Raw genomic sequence first — 14,023 nt, 5'->3', positions numbered from 1 at the left:
TCCTGCTTTGGATGATAAAGCTGCAAAAATATGACATTTTCCAAACACAAATGATACCAGAAGAAGTTGACCGTTGAATCCCTATATCTCAATTTGGCAGATCCATGGATATTGGAAGGCAGTAGAAGAGTAAAAAGATGGCCTCTTTAGGCTGGCTGCCGTAATGATAGAGTCTGAAGTAGGCCTTGGATTCTGTCAGCAAGACGTTATGAAGTACAAAGCAGTCGCCAGGACGAACATTGATGTTTGTGTTTTTAGTCATTGAGCTGATGAGCCCATACAGAGAGTCAGAGTCTGTGTCTCGTTCTTGACAGGAGGATCTGTGATAGTTCATTAGAAATAAGTTTGGATTCTTTTCTTCAACTTTCTTAAGCTTCTCAGCTATAAAATTAATCACAATGTTCAGAGTAACTTCCAGGTAGAAAATCCCTGCGCCAGGTAGAAACAATTTAACGGTGCAGAGCTAACACTAGCCAGGAATAAAGAGAAAACTGTTAATCCTCGGAGGGTGCAAATAGAGATTTCTGTTTTTTTGTTTTTTTTAAGCAAACATGCTCGAAGACAGCTCTGGATAGTAACAAGGGCGGAGTGTCAGGCTAATGTGACCTACTGTTGGTAGAGATGTCATCGAGGGAAGGTCGAGGGTTCGATCCCCGGCTCCTGCAGCAACATGTCCGATGTGTCCTTGGGCAAGATACTTAACCCCAAGTTGCTCGCGCTGCTTTGGCTGTGCTGTATGAATAATTGTTTTTGCAACACATAATTAACAGAGCAAAAATATTTGGCTGAATTACTGACTGTATGGAAGACGCTATTCGTTTCCTCCATGTTGTACAGAAATGATGATGGTCACTGTTTTCCAAGGTCATGTCATACATGAGTCTAATGTACGCCATGGCACTAAAGACCACTGGTCAGCTCCCAGCTCGCTTGCAGTAAGCATGTCAAGGGGGGGGGGGGAAACTGGACATACTCCTTGCAAAATCTTGACCACAGGTTTCTTCTCTTAAGAGCCTCTCTTAAGGATCTGTTCTTGGCCAAGAAGGGAGGCCAGATGGAGCTCACGTTTGATGAGCTGGTTTATGGCCATCCAATCTCTCCAGCTGATTCAAACACAGTGCATCCTTGGGCACTTGCAGACAAAAGCTCGACACAATATGCTAATTCTTAGGATTAGCATTCTTTTACAGCGTATCAGTTGGGGAGAGCCCCCCACCCTCACTGTCTTCTTGGACACAGGATAACCTCCAGGTTGCCCGTGTCACCAGGGTTTCCCCCTGATGGACACCCTTGAGGTAGTGCCATCAGTAATTGGTGCCTGTATGCTCTTAGTAGACCTGTATTAACTTTGGAGACCATATGTCCCACATGCCCAGTTGAAGTTTGACAAGCTGCCTGAGGGATGGATTTTGTCCAGGCAATGAGCATGTAACATCTGGCAGAAAGAAAAAACTCAATTTAAGTTTTAATAAAATACAATTTTAATTCTTTATGAAGATCAAGATTGTCCTAAACCTTCCTGCAACTTGTAAAAAATACAGACTGAATGATACCTTAGAGTTAAAGAACAAAGTAAAGAGTCTGTCAGAGGTTTCGAGAACGTCTTAACAGGGTCCTTCAGTCCTCATCCAGTCCTCGTGGCCTGTGTATTCCCTGACCGGGCACTGTAGACAGTAAACTCAGGTCATGTCCAGCCTCTGAGGCTTTAAATGGACTCTTTCATGGTCAGGGCAATGAATGAGGCGGCGGGGGCCTCTGTGTTGGGGTAGTGTGTATTTCCAGCCGCCTGCATGGAAACTATATTGAAAAAATTCAGTCCCGAGCACATCATGACTCCATTGTGCCTGTACAAATATGTCACATACCAGTTTGGGCGTATTTGACCAGAAAACTGTGACTTTCATTTAGTTTTAGTATTCCTACAATATGCATCTGCATACGGACAAAAAAATCCCGAGCATAACCTCATCTGATTTATTTAACGGACATGACCACATTTTAATGAGTGAGCTTAAGAAGTTGTGTGAGTTGAAATAGGTAGGATTCCTGTTTCCCTCAGTTTCAAGTCTTTGTGCTAAGCTAAGCTAACTTGCAGCTGATTGCAGGTTTGGTTGAATCAATAGATGTTAGATGAGTATCAGTTTCCGCATGTAACTTTGGAAGAAAATAAATCCACACATTCCCTAAATTTTCTTTTAGGAGGGACTCCAGCTGTCTTAAGTGTTGTCAGTACTGTAAGGAAAAGGCATCCCGCCCCCGTCCTCTCTGTCTGTTTATACCGTGCATGTGTGTGTGTTTGACAAAGCCCATCTCTCAGATTGGTGTGGAATGCCAGAAAGTAGTGACTGGTTTTGAGTCTGCACTTCCCTTTAGAGCCAGTGATCCTGCAGTCCAGACATTCATGGTTACAGAAGCACACAAGTCAAGCTAATTGTTGGTATAGGCTCATTTTAAATTTGGTCCATCCATACATTTTCTTCTGCTTATCCCTTCTGGGTTGCAATGGGGGCATGCTAACCAGATATCCTTCACTGATACATCATTTTGTAGCTCCTACTTCTGGATCTGAAGGTGATCCCTGATGAGATACAGGATGTTTTGGGGTCTCTTCCCAGATGAACTTGGCTGGAAAACCTTGAAAGGAAGACATCCAGTTTTATCTTGATCAGATCCACAAACTATTTCAGTTAACTGCTATCGATGAAAAAGGAGCAGCAGAAGAAAGGGACCATGGACAATGGTTTAGTTTTGACCCGATGAAAGTAATGTATGAGTTATCTACATGCCAACAGTCTTTCTTTACCTGCTGCCAAAGCCAACCAGCTACAAATACGTGGAAGAACCTGGATAATCCATCCAATAATAAGTGAGATTTTAACTCAGAGCAATAAATGTCGACTTCATTGTTGCGATAGAGAGAAATCACGAATGCAGTGTAATGGTAGCTTGTCCAATAGTTGTTGAGATTGTCAGTTTGGACCAAAGAAGTGGCTAACAAACTAATGCTGTTCACATTACAGCACTGAGGGGCGGGAAACATTGCCATGGTAACAGCAAGCTCAACCTATCAGAGACGTCGCTGTGGCACTCTATGATCGTGGGTGGTGTAGTTCTTGGCCGCTATATCGCAAATAAATTTTGTTTTTCTTAAAACGACGTTGGCTAATAATCAAATCCGCAATGGAGAAAATGAACAGGATTTTTACTTCCAGAACCACACTGTTGAGCCCTGTCAAGAGTACACTAAAGAAGCAACAGAGATTCTCGACACGCCAGCGTCTGCTTCTGCTTAAATTGCTCCAGACAAATTTGTTCTCAAAGACGAGACAAACTGTCCCTCTTCGCATGTTCAATCACAGTGCTCAACGACCCAAGCCGACTGTAGATATGAGTTATATTCCAAACCAGCCTCAACATGTTGTTAACAGGACACCATTAAAGACTTGAGTAAATGGACTGTGTTTAATTCATGTCAGCATAGATTAAAAATCCACCCTGGTGACAGATGTATTGTACCGAAGACCCATGTGGCCTAAAGATTTCATCTTTATACTTTATTTAAGAGTTTTCATTTTCTGACTGAAAAAGAAAAGGTCAGGGTATTTTTGTGAATGTCATCTCTTACATCTGCACTGAAATCCCTTACTGGAAGGAGTAAGAAATAATTATTGTTTTGCACTAGCGCCCTCTACTGACCAGCCAACACTGATAGAGAGATAGACAGTTATAGAGAGATAGCAGCTTCTGATATCAGACATCCTAAACTGATGAAAGCAGAAGCTATAGTCACATCACTATTCTTGTTATGTTGCTGACGTAGAGGAAAATCAGTGAAGCACCCAGTTTTCTATCCCCGTCTGAAACTGAGTGAGAAAATAGCAATTGTCTCTGATTCTGCAGCTGAAGCCTAAAGTCAAATTCCTCCATTTCAGGATTCTTAACAAACTTCCAACTGGAGAGATGATTTACATCTGGCCTGTGCACACACTTCTGCCCTTCTCGCCTCTCTATGATTAATTATAATGAAGGCCCTGTGTTAATGCAACCTGCACTCTCATTGGACAAGCTTAAACCAGTTCACATGTTTACTTGTCGGATCTCTTCCTGTCCACGTATGGAGAGGGCTCGGTGGAGAAAGGTAAGACGTGTGCATGGATCAAACAAGGTGTCAGCCACTCTGGAAAGAGGCTGTTGAGGATGAAGGGGGGTCAGAGATCCACGGTTGAGGCAGAATGTGAGGAATGTTGCCTGCAGACCTGAACACTGAGAAACAGCGACAACAGAGAGATAGCATCGAAGGATTTGCAGAGTAATGGCTCAGGGTCAAAGTTACAGGACGAGGGATATTAGCGAGAGTCCGGGTCCAAGAGAAAATTCACGCCTAATGCATGAAAGTGTTTAGAGGCGTGTCACTCAAGAGAGCTTTGAAGAGAAGACGTTTAGCAGTTCAAGACTCAACAACGTTTTTCATCAAATAGTCTTGAAGAACGTGCAGTGTAATGAAAATGGCAGTTCTTACAAAAATGGCATAAAAGATACCAAAGAAAGCTCAACAAATATTTAGATTTTCTAATGTAGTAGAAGCATGGCAGAAACTTCTGTAAAGTTTCTTCTTTTAGCCCTGACACGTTGTGTTCTTCGATGGCACATTTCACACCAATGCGAGTTAGTGCCACATGGATATCCTCCTCTGTTGGCATGGAGATTACTACAAAGTGAGCCAAGCTAAGACAACAGAATGGACAACACAAGACTTATACATGCTTCAGGCGTCATGAGCAAAGATTGGGAAAGTATCTTATGGCCTTTGGGGTTGAACCAGTTGTTACTGACCATGGAGCAAAGCACTTTATCCTCAGATCCACCCAACAGCTCTCCACATGAAAGCTCAAGAAACTCAAAGGGTCAAAGTTCACAATCCAACATCAGCAGGGTCAGCCATTGACTTTCAGCCTTCAGCTCAACAAACCTCATATCTCCTACAGATTGGACATTAACAGTAATTAAAGCCATAGTTAGATGTTTGGCTTGGGATCTTCGTTTCTTCCTCTACTTGTTGCCCTTTGTTTGAAGTTGGTACATTTCTCATGACAAAAATATGACTGCTCAAATAAAAAGATGCTCCACAACAAAACTCAAATAACGTGTCGTGCAGACTTTCACTTCAAACATCTCTATCGTGTTTTCTAGATTGGTTTGACAACATTACATGTGCTCAGTCTAATCTGAAGTTTGAGGAGACCACAGCGGGTTCTGGTATGAGGCCAGTGGTCTGTGGTTTTACCCTACCACTAACCCATCATTGTAATTTTGATTCATTTACTATATAAAGACTGTATAATGACTTATCTCAGAATCAAGTAAATGTAAAGAGAAATCCAGTTACTCACCCATTTTTAAAAGCTCCCTATACCCAAAAATATTCCTTGTTTTTATGCATGAACAATACAAGCAAGGATGTAGTTTGGCAGTGCCAGCTCTGAGCTTAATGTTAACATCCCGTCATGATTTTAGTGGCAATGATAACATGCTGATGTTAAGCAGAAAATAGTTAGTTTACCATGTCAAACGTCTTAGGTTTGCATGCTAATATTTGATCTTCATCTGACCAAAAAAGCCCAGCAACGCCTCTCCTTCCTGAGGACACTGAGGCACTCCCCCGTGATCTTCTGAAGAATTTCTACTGTAGCACAATAGAGAGTGTACTGACGTACATCTGTACTGTCTCTACCTGCTGGCTACACCAGAAGCCCTGATAGAAAGCCACTCCAGGAGACAGTATTGTCGTCAGAAAGTGGCTGATGGGTTCTGAAATTGACCCCAGAAAGATAACGTAGGTTTATGAAATATCAAGTTTGTCTGCATTGAAAAGTTTTACTAACATTCCCCCCTCTGAGTAGGTATGTAACATATATAATTGCCTGCTTTTACATTCTGCTGGTTTCCAGTATAAACTTTACTTCCTGTCCTTGAGAACAGGGATCAAACAAAGTGAACCCCTAGAGTTGCCAAGTGTTGTATATTCTTAGACACAGCTGTTATTTCAGCTCAAAGATCCCTTAATCATAATATATCTAAAGAGCCTCGTACCCTGTGTTCTACTTTGCCATCCTGATTGATGTTTCGTCTTTATACCTCTCCGTAATCTGCTGGTTTAGCCAGGCGGCCCTCTCCAAACTGTTCATTATCTCTGTATACGGGCACCTCCCTGAGCTCGGCTGGACCACATGGTGAACGAAGGCACACAGCTGGACTACAGCCGGAGACTTTGACTTTTTCTTTGGAGAAATTGTCTCTTCTGTAGAAGTCATAGATCCTTTGAAGTTGGTTTTGCAAAGACTAACTGCAGTCGCAGTATGCAATGCAACAGCTTTGGTTCGTGGGGCGACAGCCACAGCTGTTTGGCTCTGAGTGACAACTTCCCATTATAAAGCATAATGCAGTTTGATCTCAAGCCCTTTGGGACCACAAAATGCCTCCTGTAAACATGCATTAGACATATCAACACCCAAAACAGTCCAAATGATTGCTTAACCATCACATCCTTCAAACATCTCTCTGACTGAGACTCAGAGGGACACTAACTGCTCTTATGTTAATCCTAACAATCAAGAAAGATCCACATTGTTTAATAATGTTGGAAATCATCTGGGCAGGCTTTATAATATACCAACTGAGGGGGCAGGGGCTTTGGTATCAAAAGACTGTCTCACATATGGAGACGATTCCCACATGTAAGTGATTCCATTTGCAGCCCAGATTCAAACCCCTGCACTCGTACATCATGCAGAGATCACTCTCAGTGTTGCTTTAAAGATATACTTTTATTTTAATGTTATATTTTCTTGCTTCAAGTTTCCAGCTTCAAATGACCCTATAGCTGCTGCTTTTATTTACCTTTTTACTGCAGCCACCTGTGGCCTTTACTGACATCCCCAACCTGCTAAAGTAATACGTTGAGGTTTGCAGTGCACCAGGGTTAAAGTCAAAGAGCCATTTAAGTTCAATCCTTTCATTCTAATGTGAGGAGGATGTAAGAATATGACATTAAGATTACCACTACTTCCAGGGTCTCGACTGCCAGTCTCCACCACCTCTGTTGTCTGGCTGCAATTCTTTAATTATAGAAGAGCTGCCTTCACGGTGTCTTCAAAATCACAGAGTGCAAACACTCAGCCCACAATAGCTGCTACTTATTCAATAACGTTAGCAGACCTTGTTTTAGTTTTAAAAACCGTAATATTTCATGTAGTGCATTAACTCAATTACTGTACTTTACAAAAGTCCATGAAAGCGTTCAGTGATCTGCTACACTCTCTGTGAACTCCACGACTTCTAAAGGAAAACATGGACCTTTTTACTGCACTACATTTATCTGACGACAGTTACAACTTACTTTACAGATATGCTGCGATCGTCTGACATTGATTTATCCAGCTTCAAGTAAATATCAGTAAACTAATAAGGGATATCCCAACAAAGACTTCTTCCTCCGAGCGCTGGTCATTGTTTAAAGTGACTTAAAAAGTGATAATGTTAAAGTGTAGAAACAAAGGTTTCAACTGGGGTTTATCTGCATTCATATGCAGAGATCGGTTTATAGAGATGATGCATATCTGCTATTCTCTGATGACAGAAGCGGATGGGTGGGGTTTCTGGGATTGAATGTTGGCACAGCCTCTTTTGCTCTTCACAAGGACTGCAGGCGAAAAAGTTATTGGTCAATATTTCTAAGGGTGCACTCACACTTGGCCTCTGTACCGTGCCTAAGCACGCTTCACATCCAAAGTCCAGTTGGTTTGACTAGTGGGAGTTCTCCAAACTTTGCTCAAGCACTATACACTGTCTTGGCCCTGGCACGCTTTGAAGAGGTGTGCTTCGGCGCGGTACAGTTCATGCACAAGCACGGGTACACAACGTGGACAGCCGCCATTCTGGAGAAATCCCCTCCTGTCTGTATCTGACTAACATGACTTAATATAAGACACAAAGTAAAGAAGCTGTCATGTTCCCTGTGTTGTTCTCCAATGTGTGGACGCAGACTCACACGCGCGTCTGTCCGCCTTTGTTGTTAACTGTGATTACATAAAGCCATGCATGTGTTGTACTACGACGTTATGCACAAGAGGTAACACTGAGTGTAGGGCCGGCGGGGGAATGAGGAGGGGGGGCAATCGTGCTTAATCACAGTACTGGTACTGGGCCGACTGCGCCCAACAGAGCAATGGGAAACTATAACTCATTAGACACCAGAAATAATGTCCCTAAGTTACAGAATCTAAATTCAAATCTTTCATTTTTACTGATACTATAAAATAACCAACAATGGACCAACGTGGTGAGAAGAAGTTGAAGTATACTCTCCAACTTCAATGAGTCCTCATGTTTGGAGCAGCTGCTGCTAGTTACGATTACTTCATTACCATAAAACCTTCATGTGTTCCTCATCAAACACAAGATTACACAAGAGCTAGCTAAATGCATCCCATAACTGTTTGGGTGTCTGCTAAAACAAAGTCTGACCAAATGTTTTGTATTGTCAGCCGGTTGTTGACAGTCACAATCATGAGGCACAGCTTTGAAAGGTTAGAAAGGTTTTCTTTCTGAACCATTCACACCTCCATACCAAACTGAAACTTTCTTAAATTCTGCTTAAATAATTGAAAACTGTCAGAAATGACTAGAAAACACAGTAGGGATGTAACAATTCACTCAACTCAAGATACAATTCTCTCATGATTTATTTTAAAAAATGAGACTGTAGACAAACTAGGGGTGAAAAAGATTCCTTTAGGGGCTGCTAACCCACTTGTCAGTGTGGTTTGGACTTCTAATGTTTATTTTCTCTCAACAAGGGGAGGTGATTGGAGCTTCTCATTGTGGTGTGGATTAAATGCTGCCTCATGTTGGTTGTTCTGTTTGTGTAGTTCTCTGTCTTCTTGTAATATTAGCACACAGTTTTTGTTTGTCTGTTATCTTCTCACCTCTTTCATTTTCTGTCTTGGGGAAACCAAAATGCTTCCACACCTCCAATTTAAAAGACGGTGGTGCGTCCTGAGTTTCTAAATCTTGCTCTGCAGCTGCCAACCGCCTCTGCTCTACTGATCTTGACACCTTTGAATCGATTTATCACAATTTTACGATTAGTCTTTACATCCCTAGCAAACAGACTGATTAACTTACTGGTTATAGTTTACTTTTCATGCAGCAGCCTTCACAGTTCAACTAACTGGTAAAAACCTGCAGGACTGACGACACAATTCAGACTTAAAGAAGTGCAGCTTTGAGTATGACGGACATTCAGAGTAGTTTATTTAGGGTCAAGCAGCTTCAACATTTGGTGTTGTTACAGCAGGAAAGACAAAATAAATGATGAAGGCTTTTTTTTTTACACAGTGTTCGAATCACTCCAAATAATCAGCTGCAGAAAAACTAATGATATTTGTAACGATCTCTGCATTCATGTGTCCAGGGAGAGGGCCTATGAAGTGTGCACAATGGCTCCAACGTTTATTTGTTTTCTAAATGGAACCCAGCCTTAATTTAAAGGATATGTATAATTTTCCTGCAGTGAAAAGTTTGAATGCCTGTTGTAAACATGTACCACTCAGTATTTTGTAAAACATTGAAGGTGGGAAGTTTTGTGTAATCACCCAAATGTTTGCTGCCTCTTCTCTCTGCTTTTCTGCAGCATACCTGAACACCGAGGGTCTGAGCTGAAGCTCGCCTCAGGGGGGCTGAGTTGGATAACTTGCTGCAGCCTGACCGGGTAAAATAAGGCACGCACGCACGCACACACACACACACACACAGCGTAGAACAGGAGGCTCTGCTCTGACTGGAGGTGTGTGCTACATGACTCGTCTTGAGCTGCGATTGTGACCTCTACAAAACTCCCCCAAGAGTCAGAGGTCCTACATAGCAGCTTAACACATCAGCAGCATGGTTCTCCTTTTCCCGATCAATCTCCTGACTGTGCATTAATGAGTGAACTGGCAATAAACCAGAACTGATTACACAATCAGGAATAAAGGAACTCTAATGAGATTGTGAGTTTTAATGTCATTACTCACAGTCAGCTGAGCAAAGACTGCATCGGGTTTAATGAGGAATGCGTTACAGTCATGTTCTCTAAATATGCTGCTTACAATAAACGTTTTGCAGAAGCATTGCTGTAATGATGCCAAGATGGTCATACCAGGAATCCACCCCTTTAATGTAGTCTCAACTCTTTAATCTAGTTTGAGTGAAATAGCAACAACTATTGCACGCATTGCTCCCTCCGAGTGGGGAGTGAGTCCCTGCCTCAAGTGAAGGAGTTCAAGTATCTGATGGTCTTGTTCACGAGTGAGGGTGAAATGGATCATGAGACTCATTGCACCAGACCGTTGTGGTGAAAAGGGAGTCTGAAGGCGAATCTTTGGATTAATCATCAACCCTCACCTGTGGTCATGAACTTTGGGTAGTGACCGAAAGAATGAGATCCCAGATACAAATGGCCGAAATGATTTTCCTCTGCAGGCTGTCTGTGCTCAGCCTTAGAGCTGTGGTGAGGAGCTCGGACATCTGGAGGGAGCTCGGGGTAGATCCGCTGCCCCTTCATATCAAAAGGATCCCTCATGGTTGCCTCCCTTTGGAGGTCTTCTGGGCATGCCCAACTTGGACTGAGACCCAGAATGCACTGAGGATTATATATCCCATAATGCTTGGGAACAACTTGAAATCCCATTGGAGGATCTGGAATATGTCGCTGGGGAGAGGTATTTGGAGCAACTTTCTAAGCCTGCTGCCAATCCTACCCACCGACAGATTAGCAAAAGAAAATGGATTGATGGATGGATATTTTATCCACAGTTAGCAGGACGGACTCAGCCGCGAGGGGTTGCCATGGTTGTTTCTTCTTTCTGCTCCTTGGCGGATTTGCAAACCAACTATGTGCATGCTGCCCCCTGCTGTATTGGACTGTGTATATATGTGAGTGTACTCGGGTACAGTAAAACCCTTTTAACACATACGGAAATCTCCTGAAAAACTCCGGAGATTAGTCTACCCAGAGGGGATTATATGTGTGAACGCAAACAGACACATACCTGGAGTTTCTCCTGCCAGACCCCTAGTATTTTATCTGCAGAAAATCTGAGTGAGCTGATGTCTGAACGTGGCAGCATATACTCTGGAGATTTCAATTTGAGCCAACGGAAAGAGAATGACGTTTATATATAGTGACTGCCCGCGACCACTACGATCTCTGTGCTCTAATGAACCTGCTGCATTCTGTTTTCTGTTCGTCAGTATCTTGTTCTCTCTTTTGTGGATGTTGTCATTCTATTGGATTACACATAGCATTGATATAAAGACAAATATTCTCATTATAGCGTCGTGTAGCGGACTCTGTTGCTGCGGCCGCTACTTCCGGGTTGTTTTTTTTACGTCACATCTTACCTCGGGAAATCCCCCGCGCCCCCCCCCGACAGGGATAGTCTCCCTAGATTAAGGGAATCTCCGGAGAAGTCCTCCTTTAAATATCTAGATATTATCCGGAGTGCATATGTGAAAACGGCTAAAGATGTTACTAATGTGAGCGCAGACCAGCGGTGGAGGGGACAGCGATCATGCTCGGTATGAAACAATTGTGTCTAATGTGAAAATGCCCTTAAACACATTTAGAACCAGGAGGAGCTGTGTGGTTTGTCTGACTGAGGAGCAGCATGTAGGATCCAGCATCTGGGATAAAACAGTCATGTAAGGCAAAAGGGACAAGGACCTTAAAAAAGATCCTGAAAAAAGAAGCTCTGCCGTTTGCTACCTTACAATCAAGCAGCATTCACAGACAGACAGATCTGCATCCAACAGGCTTCCAAACACCACATCAGATGCACCCTGTCGCACACACCCTGTCATTTTGTAATATGAAGAGTGACATACAGCAAACCTCCTACAGTGCATCACTCAGCCAGTCTGCATCATGGGCTTCCTTTAGAGGCCACAGTATTTAAGTGCCACCCCCGTGAGTGCACGCTCCCCGCTGCAGCAGCCCCTGAGTCCCAGGGTGGGAGGGGGACACAGACACTTATGAAAGGAGCTCTGTGAGCTAGGCTCGACTTCCCCTGCACGCTGAACACACCAGGAAACGGAAGAAAGAACATTTAAGTCAGGACTGGCTAAGAACAGCTAACTCTGCTCTGTATTCCTAACATTTGTGCTGCTAATGCACTTTATGAATGGATCAAAACTAATTTGAAATAAGATAATATGTTACATACTTTAATTTACTGTGTGTATCACTAATGTAAAGAGGAACAAAGCCTTTAGTTATGGATAAAAATATATGTTTAAGGCAAGACAAAAATGACAAAAATGAATGCACGGTTTTATCAGCTCTGTTATTTCTTCTTTTTATTTTGAATACATGCCAACGGTGGGTTAGACTGTTACGTCACTCTCTTCAGATTCACCAGATTCCATTGACAAAAACAGCAATTTTACCTCAAAGACTGCAGAAGTTGCTGTGGTGTAACTGCCTCTGTTGGTTAGTTAGTTTGTGTTAATGTGAGACTTTAGGGTTTGAAATCCAACAAATTCTTTGTGTAACACACAATAAGTCAAAATAAACTGACAAGATAAGTTAACGGTAGATTAGTAACCTGCCAGTTAAAATTCCTGTTTTTGTCAATGGAGTCTGGGGTCCACAAACCCCCCAATGATGAGAAAAGTTCATCTTCTCCGTCTTTTGCCTGCTCCAATTTTTTAGAAAATGTGTGCTCAAACAGGCCATTTGGAGATTTTCCCTTCATGACATCACAAAGGGTAGTAGCCCCTCCCCCAGGTGGGTGACACTCCCACAGCTAGGTGTTTGTTCTGCCCTCTGAGTCTGCCTTCTCACCGTAAACAATAGAACACAGAGCGAGAAAGCCCGAGACACCCGAGTCCTTCCAGTGAGGGGGCGTGGTCAGACACAGCTCATTTACATATTTAAAGGTACAGACACAGAAACAGCCTGTTCTGAGCAGGGTTGAAACAGAGGGGTTTATAGACATGAGTAAGATTAAGATTTACTTTATTGATCCCCGCAAGGGGAAATTTCTGTTTTTACACTCTGTAAGTTATGCAACACACACATAGGCTGAAATACACACATGCACAAACAGGATCCTATGGACATGCACTAATGGAGAGAAGCCAGAGTGAGGAAGCTCCTGAGCTGATGGTTGGGGGGGGAGGGAATCAATGCCTTGCTCAAGGGCACCTCGGCAGTGCTCAGGTAGTGATCTGGCACCTCTCCAGCTACCAGACCAACTTCCGGATTTGGTTCCCACCGGGACTTGAACTGGTGACCCTTCGGTTCCAGCTCAAATCCCTACAGACTGAGTTACTGCCGCCCCAAATACAGGATCAGAGTGGATTTAGAACAAGAAACTTCACAAACATGTTTTGAGGAGCTCTGAGACTTATGTACACTGGTTGAAGAGGAGGAGGATATGTCACCTTCAAAGGTGTATTTTGTGGCTTATTGCCTTTTTTGATAGGACAGTGGATAGAGTAGGGAATACGGAGAGAGAGAGTGTGGAATGACGTGGGAAGGGAGCCGCAGGTCGGACTTGAACCTGGGTCGCCCGTTTGGAGGTCTATAACCCCCAAACATGGGGCGTGACCTAATCACTTGACCATCAACGCCCCGAGTCAAAATATTTTAAAATCTCTTATTCATTTAGACTCCAAATGTATAGAAATACCAAGCTTTAATGAAACTAAAACTAACCTGAAGTGATTTGAGTGTCTCAGAACTCAGTCCATTTCATCCTGCTGAAACTGAAACCTGTCTTAGAATCTGCTGATGAGGGGGTCATGATAGATGGTTCCTTCACTGACCCACCAAAAGGTTTGTTGCTCTACAAATGTCCGAGACCACCAATAGACACACAGATGCACACACACATGCACTCACACATACCTAAAGCTATTCGAGGCCACCCACCCTCTCTTAACAGTAGCTCCTCTATCTTCTCATTCAGCTGCGGTGATT

Source organism: Labrus bergylta, chromosome 20 (genome assembly GCF_963930695.1).
Source record: "Labrus bergylta chromosome 20, fLabBer1.1, whole genome shotgun sequence".
Classification (NCBI taxonomy): domain Eukaryota; kingdom Metazoa; phylum Chordata; class Actinopteri; order Labriformes; family Labridae; genus Labrus; species Labrus bergylta.
Note: the sequence above shows the minus strand (reverse complement) of the source record.